The sequence below is a fragment of the Hetaerina americana genome, unplaced genomic scaffold (assembly GCF_022747635.1).
Source record: "Hetaerina americana unplaced genomic scaffold, ioHetAmer1.1.p SCAF_8, whole genome shotgun sequence".
Taxonomy (NCBI): Eukaryota; Metazoa; Arthropoda; class Insecta; order Odonata; family Calopterygidae; genus Hetaerina; species Hetaerina americana.
In genome coordinates, this window is record NW_027287427.1 from 38,532,081 (window position 1) to 38,550,576 (window position 18,496).

Consider the following 18,496-nt stretch of genomic DNA (forward strand, 5'->3'; position numbering starts at 1 on the left):
GAGATGAAGCTATAGTATGCTAGGTGAGTGGGATAAATGGAGGAGGAAATAAGGATTGGTGAACGGCTTGAAGAGTTATGCCATCAACACTGCGATCAGCCGCGACTTAATGTTTACATGCATGTGTTAATATTATTATGTTATATACTTGTACATGAGGGAATATTTCATTTTTATCGAGTGTTCTTAAAGGAAAGTAACATACAAGGCATTTAAATTTATTTATTAGGAAGTGTGATTGAATCTACCAGTGACTATATACTCTTATTTATGTGGTATGCACTGTAGGTCTTTCGGATTCACGAAGAAAGGATTCAGCCCTGATCTATGATATGGCTTTAGTAATGATCCTGGTTTAGGATTCGTGTGCTCCGTTATTTTTTAAGTTACCAGAGGAATTGTCTATACCTTGTTAGTCTGCTTTGTCGTACTCGTTCGTGTCTGTAGTGGTTCCAAATCTATTCTCCATATTCTTCTGAGATTCTACCCAATGTGTCCATATGATCTGGGGATTAAGCAGTAATTGTTTTAGTTAATGGGATGTTTAAACTGTTCAAAGCGTTTCAATACCTTGCTAGTGAAGCGTTTCAATAGCCTGCGAGTGAAGCGTTTCAATAGCTTGCGAGTGAGGACTAATTCTAGTAAACCGTCAAAGACCGCCCATTTCCAGGGGGGCCATGGGACATATTCCTCCTTTTGGGAAAACTTTTGGCTTTGATAAATTATTACTCGGTGTTTCTCTCATCCGTGCCTTTAATTTTGAATATTCTATTTTAAGGGCATAAAAAATTGTTGAGTACATTGCGGACCCTACATTAGTCCGATTAGTTTTAAATTAAGATTAATTTTGAACTTTATTTGCAGGAGAGAAGGTAGCAAAAATATTATTGTTCATGCATGTAACTTCCCCTCTCCCCCGTACAGATTTTACAAATTAATTACAAGTCAATTACTCAATTATATATATATATATATATATATATATATATATATATATATATATATTTATATATACAGGTATATTATTCAATCAGTCATATACCCGAAGGACGATTGGAAACATGGGAGAATTCAGCCTCACTGAGAAAACTCAACAGCATGTCAAAGTCACACATTCAAGGTTTGAGAATTCCTTTAGTTTATGGTTTCTTAGTGCTCAGAAAATCACAATTTTGGCTCAGCTTGGAGTCTAGAGGAATCAGTCGGGTTTGACGATGGGGCCCTCCGAATATTGACGGAATGCTCTACCCACTAAACCACCACGCCGCAACCTGTGTTAGCCATAACTCGAAAATGAAGCTCCAACCCCTTTCATCTCCACACCTGATCCTTTCTTTCCCAATTCTGCTCCACACCAACACCTCACCCGCTCTCTGCAAAGCGTCCCCTCTCACTTCCCCACTCCCACTTTCGGCGGTTCGGGGGGAGACTTGGTTGAAGCTCGAACGGAGGGCGTGAGCAAATAACAATCCACTCTTGGAACACGCAAAGCAGACGGTCCTTGAACACCCGCACCGTGGTTTTTCCCTTTGCTTCCCTGATACGGCCACCGAATTTTTCCCCACTCTACCCTTTTTGTCTCCCTTTTCCTTCCATATTCACTCAGCCAACTTTCCCATCCGCTCGTTTCCGTGGACGTTTTGCGATATCTTCACTCTCTCCGTTGTCCACGTATATATATGTGACACCTATATGGTGTTCACATATTCTTTATGCACACGTGAATTTAGTTATAGTAAAACAATGAAAGGCTAATCAAAACACGAATAAAACTCACTTAAGTATTTCAATGGTCCCAGCCGCCTTCATCAGGTTGCAAGGATTCACTGACGGGAAGATTTGGGTTGGGAATCATTAGAAGAGAGAGTTGGAGTTGGGGTGGGAATCATTAGAAGAAGGACGATGCAATGCAAGATTGAAATTACTAAATAAATTCAGATCCGCATGTTTCAGCTTCGAGGTCTCGCAAATTATTCGCACTCGTATATACATTGGTCGCTTGGATCGTGCATATAAAATTCGGGAAATAGATGTCAGAACTAGCAGACTCAAGGACTCCTTCTTCCAACGAACAAATACGGGATAGCAACTGCAGGGTTATAGATAGCAAAAATTCCACTTGCCACCCTCAGCATCTAGGGAATAATTAGTTCTCCTTAAATGCATGCTCTTTTACTAACCTCGTGTATTTTGTTATCATAACCCATTCTTTCTGAATGACCTCATTAGTGTTCTGTTCATCTGTTTTTAAGTCTCCCTTTCAATTTCTCGTCCCTCACCGAGGGGGGGAAATTCCTGCTACCTGCCAGGCTGGGTCGCATTCCCTGCCTTTCACAGTCTCCGCGGGGGGTAGAGTGTTTTGTGTTGCATGTTCATGTGGTAGTGGAATTTCGCATTCTTGCTTGTTGTGACCTGGCTTGCGTGTTGTTGGATAGCTTTCGTGCTGCATCCGGGGGTGCAGTTGTTTGTTGATTTATGGTATATGTGTTTGCATGAGTGTTGGATGAAGGGATTTTTGCATGAGTGTGTGCGCTGCTGTGGATGTAATTTTCCATGTTGTTGTTTTGCTTGTGGTATTGTTCCTTTTTACGGTGGGTGACCTAACACACGCCCTTGCGGCGGCTTGCGGGGTATTATGTAGATGAGATGAAGATAAGAAAGCGAGGGAATATTAGGGTGGGTTTAAAGAGAGGAACACACATAATCGGTGATTAGTTGTAGAGAGGAAGGTGTCAGCTAATGGGGACAATTTAGTCCAGGGGGGTGGTAGGATTTTAAAAGATAGATGTAAGCTAAATCTGGGTATTTAATTGGACCGTGTGTGTTACAAACAATATGTAATGTTTATGTATATATATATGTTTATATATATTATATATGTTTATATATATATTATATATGTTTATATATATTATATATGTTTATATATATATTATATATGTTTATATATATATATGTTTATATGTTTATATATATATGTATCTATATATGTGTGTGTATATATATATATATATATATATATATATATATATATATATGTGTGCATATACACACGCACCGTGTAGTGATGGGTTTGTTTGACTTAAGTTTTATTACTTTTAAAATTAAAAATTAAAACTATTAAGGGGTTTTGGTTCGATTTTATCGCGATTGTGTTATGTACCAGGGAAGAAGAGGACATGGCGGTGTCTATTTTTCTAATTTTATCCGGATGATGGAATCTATAAATATTATTTGCGGTCATCATAGCTTGATCGGAATTTGAGGTTTGAAGAAAATGAAGTGGCCTACCCGAGAGGACAATAAAGAAAATGTTCTACACTTAAAGGAAGAGAATACAGGGTTCGTCCAGAAAATAAGTGTACTGATTTTTTCCCGCCGCTCCAGGCGCGCCCAGCACCGCTCTGACGGGCTGCGATTGGAGGGGGGTATGTTGGCAAGCGACGCTGAAAAAGGCAGTCGGCTCTGAGCTGTGGTGTAGTGAGGAGCTCTGTTAACGCGAACCTCCACACTTCGACCCACGTCACGGAACGCGATGCCGAAGTTTTTGGAGCAGCGTTATTCCATCAAATTTGCGGTAAAGCTTGGGAAATCGGCCACCGAAACTGTCGGTATGATTAACCAGGCTTACGGGGAGTCAGCCATGTCCAGAAACATGATCTTTCGGTGGCACAAGATGTTCGTGGAGGGCAGAGAAGAGGTCGACGAAGAACCACGGCCTGGACGCCCATCAACGACACTCACCGACGAAAATGTGCGAAAAGTTCGCGATGTACTGAACTCTGATCGTCGTCTTAGTGTTCGGATGATAGCAGAGCAGTGTAATGTGCCAAAAACAATAGTGCACGAGATTATTAGGGAGCAATTACAGATGCGAAAAATTTGTGCAAAGTTGGTGCCGAAAGTGCTCAGTGATGATCAAAGACTCAATCGTTTTTTTACAGACTTTTTACACACCACATTTTTTAGAGACTTCTTTCTGTTCCCGAAGATAAAGAGGAGTTTGAAAGGAACGCGATACGGGACTTTGGACGCTGTCAAAGAGGCCGTGACGACGTGTCTTCGAGAGGTTCCCGATGATGCCTTCGCGGGAGCGTTCCAGGAATGGGAACACCGCTGGAACATGTGTATCGACTCACAAGGGTCCTATTTTGAGGAATATTAGCTTAAGATATGTAAAAGTGTAATAAATTTTTTTTCCTGAGCTCAGTACACTTATTTTCCGGACGAACCCTGTATACATCACCAAGGAGAGGGAAGCTGTGGACATTATTATCCCCAGTATACTCGTATTAATGAAGATCATTATGGAAGGAATAACTATCGAGAGCATGAATTAAAGGAAGGGTGTAATGTAAGACGCCAATGACTGTAATTATGAAGGAATGAACGGATTAGCAGAGAATAATATAGAACATAGAGGGGCGAGTCATTCCACTGTTCTCGAGACTTCCTTTCAACACACGATAAAAATTACTCCCCTTCGTTCCCATGGTAAGTCGGACTAGCGTGAACAAGTACGCACATCTACGAAACCTTTCAGCGAAACATGGGAAGCTCGCCCTCCTCCCACCTTCTCTTAATGCGTTCCCCCGGCTCCTTGAGTTCCCTTCCACCCTTTGTCACGACCAGCGCCGAGGAAATCCTTATAAGCAATGCCCTCTTATTAGCCAGGCTCGGGTTACCGCGTGAAATGCTTCGGGAAGGACAGTGGGACTTGGCTCCCCTCCAGGTACAAATTCGCGGAGGAATAGGGGGTGTTCCGATGCCGTGTTTTCGTCTAATCTGCGTTTCATCTCCTCTATCAACGCCCCCTCCCCCGCCTATTTCTCACTCTCTCCTCACCCTTCTGTGGCCGCCCCTCATGCCCCAAACGAATGCTAATGACGGGGCCTTCCGGGAGGCAGGGCGTATCAGGGCGACCGCCCGAAGCCTCAGCTCTCTGGGAGGTCCTATCTCATTGCAATCACGCCGGGGAACATTTGAGCATACCATTCGGTTTTGTGCACGACAGAACGGGAATATAATTCTTCGCGGAGCGAAAAAATGGACAGGGTCCTTAGAGAAGGAAGCGATTGCATTACGTGAGATCGAATTATTTATCGAGGAGTAGCCGAGGTTATCGTGGGAGGCACGTGGACTCAAAGATAAATTTAATCACGACGAACGAAAACGAAGGTACTTACCCACGATGCACAGCATCACAGGCGGCGATAAAAACCTCTCCGCGCATAGTGTATCCTCTGTAAAACGTATATTTACTCCTCAGTTCATAGTAATAGTGCATTTTACATGCGATTGCTATTATGGTTTATTGTCTTGATATTGAACCCATAGGAGTAGCGGCAAATTTCCCTTTTTGATTACTGTTAACCGATTGAAATCGAAGATCTTCTCTTTTACTCCTAGGAAAAAATATTTTATCACCTATTTTGGTGGAATATTAACAATGGATGTCATACCTGTGTCGTCATTATGTAAATTGTAGCTATAATATTCAAACGAGAGTGTATCAATCATCATATTCAGGGGAATATTTATATGGATCGAATGACAGATTTTATACATCTACATAATACATAATACCCCGCAAGCCGCCGCAAGGGCGTGTGGCGGGGGTTTTATATTGATCAGGAAATCAATCTGAGGTTTCTTTTTTGAGGAATAAATTTCTCAATTACCATAAATATTACAAAATGTGATGAGAGAAGGATACAATGAAGTTCATCGACAGCAGTGGCTTCTCTAGAGGTTTTTCGAAATTTATTTTCTCGATGTTGCGTAATATCTTCATAGTTAGGATATTTTTCCTTTTTATGTACAAAACCAATGGGCAATAACATAGCTAAAATTCAGCGTGTGTATCCTACTACAAGTACCTTCAAATGATGAGATGACTGAGTGACGAAACATATTGCATAGCGTCAAAAAATTAATGCGGATATGGAAAAATCACTTCTACAGCTATGGTAATTCCTGTGATCAAAAATATGCTCATCTTCCTTTATTGATATACTAATTCTTGGGAGATAAGAATTTGCTTTATGATTTGTTTGCAAAAGGAAAATGCAGGATTCAGCAATACCTTTGAGTAAAAATTTTTGACTTATTTCACCTTTTTGTTAGATATTATTTATTATTTGAACATGAAAATAAATAAGAGGAAATTAGAAATCCTAATTAGCGGAAGATAAAGGCTTAAGGGATATTTTGCGCTGGAAGGAGGGGAATTAGGACGAGTGGAATTATTTCCCCACCACGGAAGAGTCGTAAATGGGATAGAAGAGGCTCAACGGATATCAAGTGCAGAATAACTTAAGCTAAGAAGGGGTTTATGATGAAAGGGCAACTCCAACTTGCATGCTCAAAGAAGATGTGACCACAAGCATGGAAACAGTTTATGAAAAAAATCTTGGATAGGATGGGCTTGTATTGGAGGCATGGACCACTGGGAAAGTAGACCAAAGGAGAACAGAAGTCTTTGAAACTTTGTACTTGAGGCACATACTGAAGACTATATTGACTGATAAATGGAGAAGTATAGCAAAGGATTGGAAAGGAAAAAACCTATGGAATACCTTGAAAAAAAGAAGTACCAGACGGATCAAATACACTCTGAGACACAACAAATTTGTGATGAAATCAAATAGAAGGGGAAATAGGAGTCTTATGAGAAAGGCCAAGGCACAAATAACGAGACCAAATAGACGGGGATGTAGGGCAGAAGAGCTACCAGGGAATAAGATAAAGGGATTTAATAGTATGGAACAGGGAAGATGGGGAGCTGCTGATTGTACTGATGATAATGAATAAACATTAATTTTGTTGCGATCGTGAATTGTGTGAGGGAAAAGATATTTCTAATTGCATGTCTGTCAGTGGTCGTGAATTTCCCTCCAATTGTTCGGCTGATTTGTTGCTGTAGAGTGAGGTATTAATGCTCGTGACCTCGGTGCTATTCACAAAGTTGGGTGTTCCCTTTTTCTTTCAGCTCTGGATGTTCTCTTTGTAACAGGAGAGGTTAAGAATTTCTGCAATTACTGTATCTTATTTGCATTCTTTTTTAGGTAGTTTTTTTCTTTGAAAATTCATACGATCTTCTTTGGATTCAGTCTAACTCCTCTACGTTTTCATAAATTTTAAATCTTGGGACTTGTTCGCCATTTTATGGGGCAGCCTCTTCGTCGGCAAAGGTGGTGTAGACTGATTTCACCACCACTTTAATTATCCGCTCGTTACACTTCCTATCATGCTTTTCCCAGACCGTCCTAGGTTCCCGCCTCCGCTAAAGTGTTAAGCAAGAGGAGATCTCCTGTGTGGTCTTCCTCATGGCATTACGCTTCTATGGCCTCCTTTTCCTCCATTATCTTGATAATCTTTTTATTTTTACGGGTCTAATTCGAACTTTAAATTTCTAAACATATCTTATGTGAATATGCATGACCTTTTAAGGTCTATTTTGCAATGTGGTGCGTAACTAAAGTTCTAGATTTAGCGAGAAACGGATAAATACGTGCATCGTATGTATAGCAAGGGTGTGGTGCAAAGGAAGCATATAAAAAATTTCAACATGGCGGTGAAGTAGAACGTGATATTTGGAAACGCCGTGATTCTCTGAGAAAATATTTTCCTCCTCCATATTTTTCTGTGATAACAAGAAAGAAATATGCTGCATGTGATGCTCAATTGTGATATACATCCACGAGTTCAATCGTAATTGGCCAATTTTTATCAATCAATACCAAATTGGCACAACTTGTGAGGGGAATCATACATTCACGTTCAAACCAATTGTCATCATTTTTACTGTGTTAGCAGCGTCAAAACCAAATAGAATGATTTTGAAGTATTAAATACATTATTAGTTCTCAAATGAAATAATTACTGACTTGATACTCGTAGTGAATAGGAAATTAAAAGTCAATTGTTCACTAGTCCGATCCAGACATTTTGGTATAAATTATTCGACGCACTCAAATGACGACCAGGGTGTCAGCTTCTTAATCTAAGTATCGAACCCGTTCGTGATCATTAGTGATTTCTTAAAACATTAACCATGACCCTGACAAGGGCCCTTGACAGAAACCCTGACAAGGATACTAGCTTGTATGCAGAAGGGATTGAAAAATTGAAACCTCAAGATAAGCAAGGATGGTATAAAAAAACTGAAGACCATCACTTAAGTAATGGCCTTCATTTTTTAAGGAAGACAATGCTAAAATAAAATTCATTCAAACTTTCATTTCTTTGACTTTCATTCATTGAACGGTCTTTGCTATTTAGGCAGCAAGATCAGCGGCGTTGGAAGAAGCAATAGGGAAGTATAAAGCAGTATAGCGCTGGAAAAACCTCTCTATCAGGAGAAACAACTACCTACAGCAAATAGTCGTAGTCTAAGCATAGGGAAAGTTGCATTAAGACTTATCTATCAGGATTACGCGTCTGCCGCTGTGGGACAAGGACAAAAGGCGCATCAGAGAAAAGAGAGACTAGAATTGATATCAATTAAGTCTCACCGCAGATTTATCTGAATAAAATTGATCGGCAGTGTATCATATGTTAATGTACTACGAAGAGTTGCAAATTAAAGAAAATATTTTTAAAATAGAATTAGGGAAACCAATTGCACGTATCTTGAGACACGATTTATCTCGAGACATAATTTACCGAAGACCCTAACTAAAGAATCAAGAGAAGGAAGAAATAATGGAGGAGGGTCAAGAATGGATAACGAAAAGCATGTAGTTGAAGAGATCAGTGCCACGAGTAGTGGAAGAATGAAGAGATTGGCAGGAAAGGTGATAAGTATAGAGAGTGAATATGAACCAATCAATCTTTGAACTGATAATCTATGATGATGTTGATGTCAAATGTATGCTGCCCTCTTAACTGAACATCTGGCATGGGGGAACTTCCATGTGTAAAAGCCTCTTTTTGTCCGTTCTTGAAAAAATACAATGAATTCTATTTTTTCTTAAATTCGAGAGAATTGATTTTTATGAAGCGAAAACATTTTTTACATGCGGCTCCTCGCAGGGCTGGTTTCGAGAGGGCGTGAACGCGTTTATTTTATACATTAGCGTCACAACATGCTCGACGATATGCCCGGCGAGAGAAAGAGAGGGCTTCGATAAGGGAACGGAGATCGATGGAGGGAGGGACTGGCTCCTCCCTTCTTTGTTCAACTGCATGGACTTTATCATATGTTTCTATACCGTATACGTGTTTAAGACTGTTAATCAAGCTTTCAATTAAATATTACCATTGTGCATAGATTTTAGGACTTAGTACACGTACTAGGTGAGTTCTACCGTCATCTATCAAACCAACCTTTGGGCTTATTATCCTGGTGCGTAGATTTTACAAATTAATTCTTTCTCTTTTACTAATGAATGTTTTCTGCATAATTAATGTTAATGTTTCAAAGGAGAAGAATCTGTGCATTCTTGAAAGGAGAAATGAGACACGAGAGTATACAGAGTTTAGTATTTTCAAGCCGTTTAAGTTTTCCCTTCTGTCAAGTTGACACTTTTTCTTAAATAGATCTCTGTGATAGAGTTGATTCCGACCGTTGTGTTCCTCAGAACTCCCCTCTCTCTCTCGTTCCCCCACATTAACCGTAGATTCCCCTCCGTCGGTCACTTCGCTCGCCCCCGGCCGACAACCGCCACGATCGGCGAACACTCCCATCTCTGCGAAGCCATCTCGCTGCGCTTTGGCGCCCGGCGAAAGGCGGTGGTGGCGTGGAGGGTAAAAATCTCATTCAATCGGCCCGTACTGCCCCTGTCGCACTCGCCGCCACCGCATTCGTAATCCATTCAGCTGATGTTTCCACTTTTACGCTCCCTCGCCCGTGACGTCATGCGGTCGGTAACTCCCGACGGCGCGCGAGGCCCGCAATCTGGCCGGCGATCGCGTTGCAACGTCGTCGACGGGCTCCCTTTCGCGGGACGGGAGGTGATCGATAAGGCGAATCTTCCCCCCCCCCGACCTAGCTGCTGATGGATGAGCGGCTACTATCGCGGAATTCCTGAAACGGCGACGTAACATTTGTTTGCTGTTATTCCCAAAAAAATAATATCTTCTTGAGCCTCATCTTTTTTTTTGAAGTGACTTCCGCAGGATGGTGAATGCCTTTGATCGCTTTAGAAGATCTTTTTTCATAGAATTGCGCTTTGGTAGAGTATGTCGTTCTTCCTCACGTTTTCTTAGAATCATAGCGGTAAACAAAAACTTATATCTTCAAGATCACAACTTAACACTCATACTGATTGCTACCTTCCCAGTAGGAATTGGTGTAATTACGATATAATTACTGCAATATTTAACGATATCGCACGGCTAAGTTAATTCGATGTTAATTTGTGCGGGTGAGATATTCAGTTTTCAGTAGAGAGCGATCCCAGTCGTATGAAGACATTGAAGGGCGATGGTTTTTTGAGCGATTTCATCGAGTCATTCGTTTATTTCGCCATCATTATATCTATATCAATATTGTGCATCTAAAGACAATTAGAGTGTTAAAACCGAAAAATCGTAAAACTATCGTTAAAACTTCCGAATATCCTAAATGTATATGCAATGTATCCTTAACGTATATGCAATTTAAATACGATTTTCGTGCTCGGAAACATTTGTCGTGCATATGCATCGCGAAGTCTCCAGGTCAACTTTTTCGACATTTTAAGACACTAAAATTAGGGCAAAGTACAACTCTTGCTCGAGCCCAAGTATTAATACTGGTATGTGCGAAATAAAATACTAGAATGGTAGACGTGGTGATAATTTCATTCAGGAGATGCTGCCACGTTAAAAATGTTGCCAAAAAAATGAAAATGTTCTGAACAAATTAAAAAAAAAATCGGGAAATGAAAACTAAGATCCAAATCCACCTATGGGAGCAATAATTTGATCGTCATTTATTTCTTGTTTTTTTAGTTAATATCGTTTGAAAAATAAAAAATATCTGTTTTTCACTGAGTTGACACTATATTTTAGCTTGTGCCAATTATGGTGGCCCGGAAGAAAGGTACATTAATGATTTAACGATCTTCTCAGTCAAGTATTAAAATTGGTGAATTCCTCAGCCATGTATGGTTAATTTACAAAAATAACAGTGACACTATTGAGCCAATATTGAAATAAGGCATGACTTAGGTATAATAATGTAGTCACGCTAAAACCAGATGCTATCACTTTGAGCTGTTTTGACAGGTTAGAGCAGATTCTGCTTGCACAGAAGCAGAAGGCGGAATGAAAAATAAGGAGAATGGCCGCGGATACTTAAAAAACAAAAGGATGAGTGGAACATAATATCTGAAATGGATTACAGTAGAACGGTTTTGATGTAATTCCAGAAAAATGGATACTCTATTCTCCATAAGTCGGAGGAGGGCTAGAGTTAAAGTTGAAAGAGAAAATAGTTGCGGTAGTCATTAAAAACAACAGAATGTTTGTAGTTTAATGCGATTTGGAGTTATTTTCAAAATAAATATCGCGGTTCATTTACTCAAAAGCCGATAGCTAATGCCTACGTGAGGAACGTTACTATTCAAACATGCTTTTAGTAATAGGTGATGCGACGCGGACGCGAAATAAAAGTGTTCTCGGCGCCAGCAGTTCGCAAAAGTCATTATCACTCGTCATGAATGCTGCGAAAACCTCGGCGCGGAGTGATCGCCGATAGGTTAGGTTGTTTTTGTCTCTGGGGCGTTTCCAATGCGCTGTTTCATCTGTGGCTTTGAAAGGAGAAGAGAATGATTTTCACGGTTACGTTGAAAATTATTTCTTTCTGCTTTCCATTTCGTAAAGGAGAGGAATTGGAGGGTCATTCGCAACGTGAGAGGAAAAAGGCAATTCACTCTCGTTACAAGGAGTGATCAGAAAAAAAGGGAAGCTCTTTATGGCTTTGGCTTTGCCTTATTCGTTCGCACGGAACGGCAGCGAGTTAAAAGGATGCACAAAAAAACGCGTAGGTGACCGTAAGGCCCGTTTCGAAGTTCCCTTTTCCTATTTTTTCGATATAATTTTATAGTCAGGCCAAAACGTGATGCTTTCCAATGCAATGGTTCCCTGTAGATATGAACCGGGGCTTTTTAGAGTAAAATATAGAATAAAAGAGATTCATTGTGGATGGAAAAATACGAGCAGGTTGTGGTAAAGAGATTGGCCAGTCAGCGTAGATATGGACGGAGAATTTGACATGAATGAGACTGGCTCGGAGCTAGGAGTACTAGGTGGCCAGATAGGAAAGTGTTTCCCAAAATAAATACGAGCGTGGCAAGAGGAATAGATATTGTGCCAGAATTACGTTTAGGAAAAGATGAAAAAAGAGTTTTTTTTTTGGACTTTTCGAAAATTCTGAGGAAGAATGTTGTCCGGAAGACTTACTGGGACATTTCAAGCTAGGGAACAATGGTGTGACAAAAATTAGTTTTCTTTCTATCATTACACTTGGATTTTTCACTGCTGAAACGCCATTGTTCCCTATTTATAGGTTTGTGTAAAAATATTTCATACACATTCCTAAAAGAGATCTTCGATATGCTTTATAAATAGTCGTAAAGTTATCCAACAATTATATGGATGAAAAGGAAACAGTGCATATTTGCAAACGATCTTGGGGATCGGGGCAGTATGCTATAACATTTATTTATAGGGACGGGAATATTTTTAGAGGAATCAGGGACGTGAGCTATTGGAAAAGCCAACGAAAAAAATAAACATGTAGGTAGCTTTCGAAACCTGATGCTGAATATTGATGAATAAATGAAGTAGGAGGCTTATAAAGAAAAGAAAAACTATGTAATTCAGACTTATGTTGACACATAATGACTTTGTTATCGATGCAATACTCATCTTTGATTTTTCTACCTTTTTAGCAGGTATGCTTATGGTCTTCTCCTCCAATACATCAATGCTTCCGTTTGATGTCCCGATGCCTGGGCCTCAAACGGAAGATCTCTGCCTTAGAACTTTGAGAAGTAGAATTAAATACGTTAAAATTGGGGAATTCTGTAGAATAGTCAGGGAGATTGATATAATGAAGATAGAAATATAAATTACCGGCTGACCATCAGCCATATTTTTCAATTTTTGTGCATAATTACACAACAATGATTACTTATCCTTACTAATTATAAATTCTAATTATGAAAAGGCATAAAAATATTGTAGAGAATAAAATAATGATTGCGAGTAATGGTGAAATTATTGGATTGGTTTGAGGCTGCCCGCCGTATGGGATTTTATCTCGCCGAGTTACTTAGAGATGAGACAATAACTTTTTATTGCTAATCCTTTAGCGACTGGTATCAAGTTGCGAAGGTTCTGGGTTATTCTGCGAGGAGGTGAACTTTCTTTCATAATAATTTGGTCCACGAAGGCTTCGCGTTTCCTACAACTCGTGAATCAGCTAATTTGTGCATAATTACACAACAATGATTACTTATCCTTACTAATTATAAATTCTAATTATAAAAAGGCATAAAACTATTGTAGAGAATAAAATAATGATTGCGAGTAATGGTGAAATTATTGGATTGGTTTGAGGCTGCCCGCCGTATGGGATTTTATCTCGCCGAGTTACTTAGAGATGAGACAATAACTTTTTATTGCTAATCCTTTAGCGACTGGTATCAAGTTGCGAAGGTTCTGGGTTATTCTGCGAGGAGGTGAACTTTCTTTCATAATAATTTGGTCCACGAAGGCTTCGCGTTTCCTACAACTCGTGAATCAGCTAACTAAATTGACGACACTTGACGAATTTACGTGTTGTCTACGACGACAGTCATGCCCTGAAAGTCACTCAACGGTATTAAGCGGAGGTTGCAAGTACTAAAGGAATGAATCTTGGAGAAGAATATGAGGAGTTGAATTAGCAGTAGGGGAATCATTAATTGCTTCACTTACATTTTTTTAAGAGTACAGAAACTGTATTCCTCCTGACACTCATGTTTATAATTTCGTATTAATGGTTTCATAGAAAAATACATGTTGAACTACCGTCAGTTGAATTCACCTCAAATGTGAACTCACCCGAAATAATGCTTTTTTGTAATTATGCCAAACACAAGTCCTTGTGCATTTACCACTGCTTTTGCGTTGGTTTAACATCTAATCACCGCACTGTGATCTCTGACACAAGGTTATATACACTAAAAGGCCGTGCGAAGGGACTTTTTAAACTTTATGGGAGTAACAATATTTGACTCTCTGTGTTGCCCTTGAACATTGTTTATTGGAATGAGCGGGAAAATGAGAATGAGAGCAGGAATGAGGAGTAGAGTCAACGTGGGCGTTTCTATGGTGTGTCGGAAATTTTTCGTGTCTTCAAAAAGTATTTAATTGGAAAAGCTATTTTATGATGAAAGCCTCGTGCTTCGATCGGATTTGCATATGAGTAAACGGCTTACAAGTAGGCGGTGTCGTTTTCCCTTGAGCAGTGACGGCTTTTTCCAGTTGATGACATAACCAGCGGCGAAACCAAAGCGGGGCGGCCTTCGGAACCGGGCGGCAACCCCCCGAGGGTGATCTGCGACTTTTTTTGTCCTGCACTTGGAAGAGACGGAGCATCGCGAATCGCTGCGCTCCCGGTGGTCGGGCACTCGTGGCTCCCTGATGATCACCACATTTCTCATCCTTTCGATTGCCAGTCACTTCAGTCATACAAATCTCCACGCGCTCCCAAATGATTTTCCGAATTTCGGATGTTTTTCATCCCGGGTGATTATCGTTTTTCTTTTTCGCTATTTTTTCCACGTTCGCAGGAAGAAGTGGCAGTCGTTTCGTCCAGGCGCAAACACCGTAATAAATAGGTACCCACCGCATGCTCATCTCCATCGCGTCAATTGTTCTCTAGCCGTCTCGTAGCCGGCCGATGTGGAAATAAGGGATCCGTGACCATAGACCGTAAACCATTTCCGCTGAATTGTGTGCACTCCAAAGCCATGGTCATTTAACTTCAAACTGACGTTCTTCCTCAAAAAAGAGAAGGTGGAATTATCCCCGGAAAAAATCATGGTAGCTAAGATAAATATGTCGTATCTTTCGAGTGCAGGTGCACTAGCCAAAGCATTCAAATGAATAATTGTACGAGCGTTAAAATACCTCAATAACAAGAATAAATTCACTTCTACCCTCTAGTAGCAGCGTAATTTGATATCTAATTATTTTTTTAATCAATTAGGTGTGTATATGTGCATACTATTTAATGTTAATTTTATTTGCTGATTGACTTCAACTTTCAGAAATGAGAATATAAATAATCAGTTGTATTGACTCTAATTTACTGGTATACTATCAAATTTAAATGACAGATTCATTCTTGGCAGTTGTTTCATCCCTCTACGTTTCATCTCTCTTCATTTCATGGACCTTTTTTATTAAATGGGATGTTGAAGCCTGATAGAGGGGGAACGCTAGGCAAACAAGGAATGGGCCGGAATCGTATGGTGATGTTGCACTGAATGAAGGTAGGAAGGAAGTACTCGTTTACTGAATTGAAGAGGTTTAATGTATTATTGACTGTCAAGTAGTGTTTTGTGAGAGAGGCAAAGGAATAATCGTTGTACTCGTATGTAGCCTGTCCATCCAAAATCTACCTTAACCGGTAGATCACCAATGGTAGCTAATCAGCTAATTTAACCCTTTTTTACTTTGAGTTGGTACTTCTGAACTAATCTTTTTCCTATCGATTTCTTCTTAACAACGCGAAGGAAACCATTTCACTAAGGCCCCCTTTTGACTTTCATTCTATCCAAGGTTGACAGAATGGGAGGCGAAGGCGATAAGCATATATTACTGTTTTTAATTTACTTCGTGATTTTGTTCGTTTAGTCATTCACTGTGGACCATTCTTAGAATATTTCCCGTCAATTTACTTTGAAAATTTCAAGTAAATTATGGGTTCAGTCCTTGAATATTTCGAGCGCTTCTCTCTGGATTGACGGCAAATATTTATGTTCAGGATTTCTATTTAAGGAGGTTGTGAAGGGCTTAAAAATTTGTAATGGGATATTTTGGTAGTTAAATTTTCCAAGAAGTGACAGATATTACCTTTGAGTTCCCTTGGGAGCGCTTCCGCGAAAACTTCGACCTTCGCGTCCAAGCCCATTACCGGGGATATCCTCTTCACAGTAGAACACGTTTCTCAAATATGCTTTAGCGGCATATACACAGTTTAACGAGGACATTTAGCTGGAAACCGGTCAGCAGACAGCCCTATAAACTCAAAACATCGTTCGTGAAAACCTTGAAGTTGTTCGCGTTTTAAGAGCTTTCGCAATTAATCGCATTTTAAGAAATGAATCATCTAGTTTGAATCTAAAAGGTGTGTATAAATTTGGCCAAATAACAGTCGTTAGGAGGTCTAATAAAGTCATCTTATTAGTTATTTCTTGATATTGAAAAATGTTTATTTATGCGTAGATAAATTTTTATATTCGAGACATTTTGCAATAACGTTTTTAATAGTTGTTCAAATGTCCAGAAAGCACGTGTTAATTCACTCTAACAAAGTAAAAGTCAACACATTATTCTAGGTTCCTACTAGTCAGCAATGGCGAGGGTTGATATAAAAGAAGGAAAATTAATAATGAGTCTAATGAACAGATATAGCTTATAACGATTCATATCTTCTTGAATGATAAAATAATATATGAGTTCTTGGTTAAAATATAAATCGAATATGGATTATTATATTGATAGTAAGTTTTGTTTTAGGCAAATAAGAATTCACTGTGTCCGTTCATTCACCCATGGCTTCTTGGGGTATGATATTTAGGAACAAGAAACCTTGAATTCATCCATTCCGTTGCTTCATCAACAGTGAATCAAAATTGCACAGATTTTTATTTTAAGAGTTAATATCTTAAATGCTCAGGTGTTTGCGGGCACGGTGATGTCCGGAGGGTATAAAATAACAATGAGAATTTCCCACAGTTAGTCACAACATCTAATTCTAACGAATACCACGCTTCCGCCGTAGACACACCGACAATAGAATGTCACGTATGACTCATCTCGGGCACCAACTACCTGTCAGGCCTCGAGAATTCACCTTCCTCAGGGAACATGACACAATCGGTATGAGGACGTTCTGAGCATGAGAAAAGGATTGTCGAGAGAAACAATGGGATATCTCGTGTTGATAAAAGTTCCCCTGAAGAAATGATACGCACCTCTTGTGATGACGAATTATGTGCATATTTCTATGTGTGTGTGCAAGGAGTGCGCATTGTTTCATTTCTAGGACGAAGCGAACGTGTTTCTCAAGGAGTCTCTGAAGTGCACCGAATGCACGCATTCGGCTCACTACAGAGACTCCACTCCCGTTTTGGGTTGGGTGACTGTTGGCGTTCGATTTTTTCACATAAGCGTGAGCTGCAAAATTGTCCCAGCTAGAGACGAGTCCCGTGGGCACACACCGTTTCCCTACATGCATTTAGTGTCGGGGAGCGTGGAATCATTCCAGTAAGATTTTGTGAAACACTCGTTGACGTTCTATTCATCGGGGTTGTCCGGGCGAGGCACCCGGGATTGAATATTTCATAGAGTTAAGAAATGTGCGCATTACGTCACCCGAAGTGACAAGTAGTGTTAGTTTTAGGGGAGTTGATCGACAGCTGAGGTCATTTGCGCCATTAAGGATGGATGGGAAGGGTGGAGAGAAACCCGGCGTCGGCATTAGCTTACTCTTAACGAAAGACGCCAAGGGGTCCGTAGCTTAACGTCCCATCCGACGGAGGGAGTGCTCACTCAAAGTGCCCTCCACAAAGCACCTCAAGTATGGATAGGGATACCACTGAAAAATATCTGCCAACTCCAGGATTCGAATCCGGGTTCTATGGGGAGGAAGGCAGTACGTTAGCCACCGCACCATCCCGACCCCCAAAGGGATAATAATAAACACCATTGTTGAAGAGTAGTGTCAAGTGATATGCGGCCGTTGGTGCCGTCCAGGTGTTTGCAACCCCGAAAAATATTCAGACAGCGTTAGTTTGCTTTTAAATTGTAGGACACCGTAATTTTCCCAGTAGTTATTATGGAATTGAGCAAATGAAGGGATGCATAATATTTTCGATCATTAGAATAACTGAAGTTTAAAAATAAGATGTCTTCTGAGCGTAACATTAAATTTAGTTCACGGTTTTACTTACAGCATTCTTATTGTACTAGTCCAGTTTAAGGTTGTCTCTATGATATGACGCAATTAATAACTGAAGATTTGCGACGATTCGATTGAGTCATGATCGTAACTTTAACCTAAAATCACCTTTTTACGTAAGAATTTTTTGAACCTTCGCTAAAAACATACTAATGCCGCCGACTGCCGGCACCGCTTTCTCTCTTTCTGAGTATTGGGTGTCCAGTCTAACTTTTCTAACTCTATTGAATCTTCTGGTCGATGCATTCTTTGAAAGGTAATGCTAAGATTCTTGTAGTTTACTTTGGAAAGTGCTCGAATATCAATATTTGACATTATTACTTCTTTTCC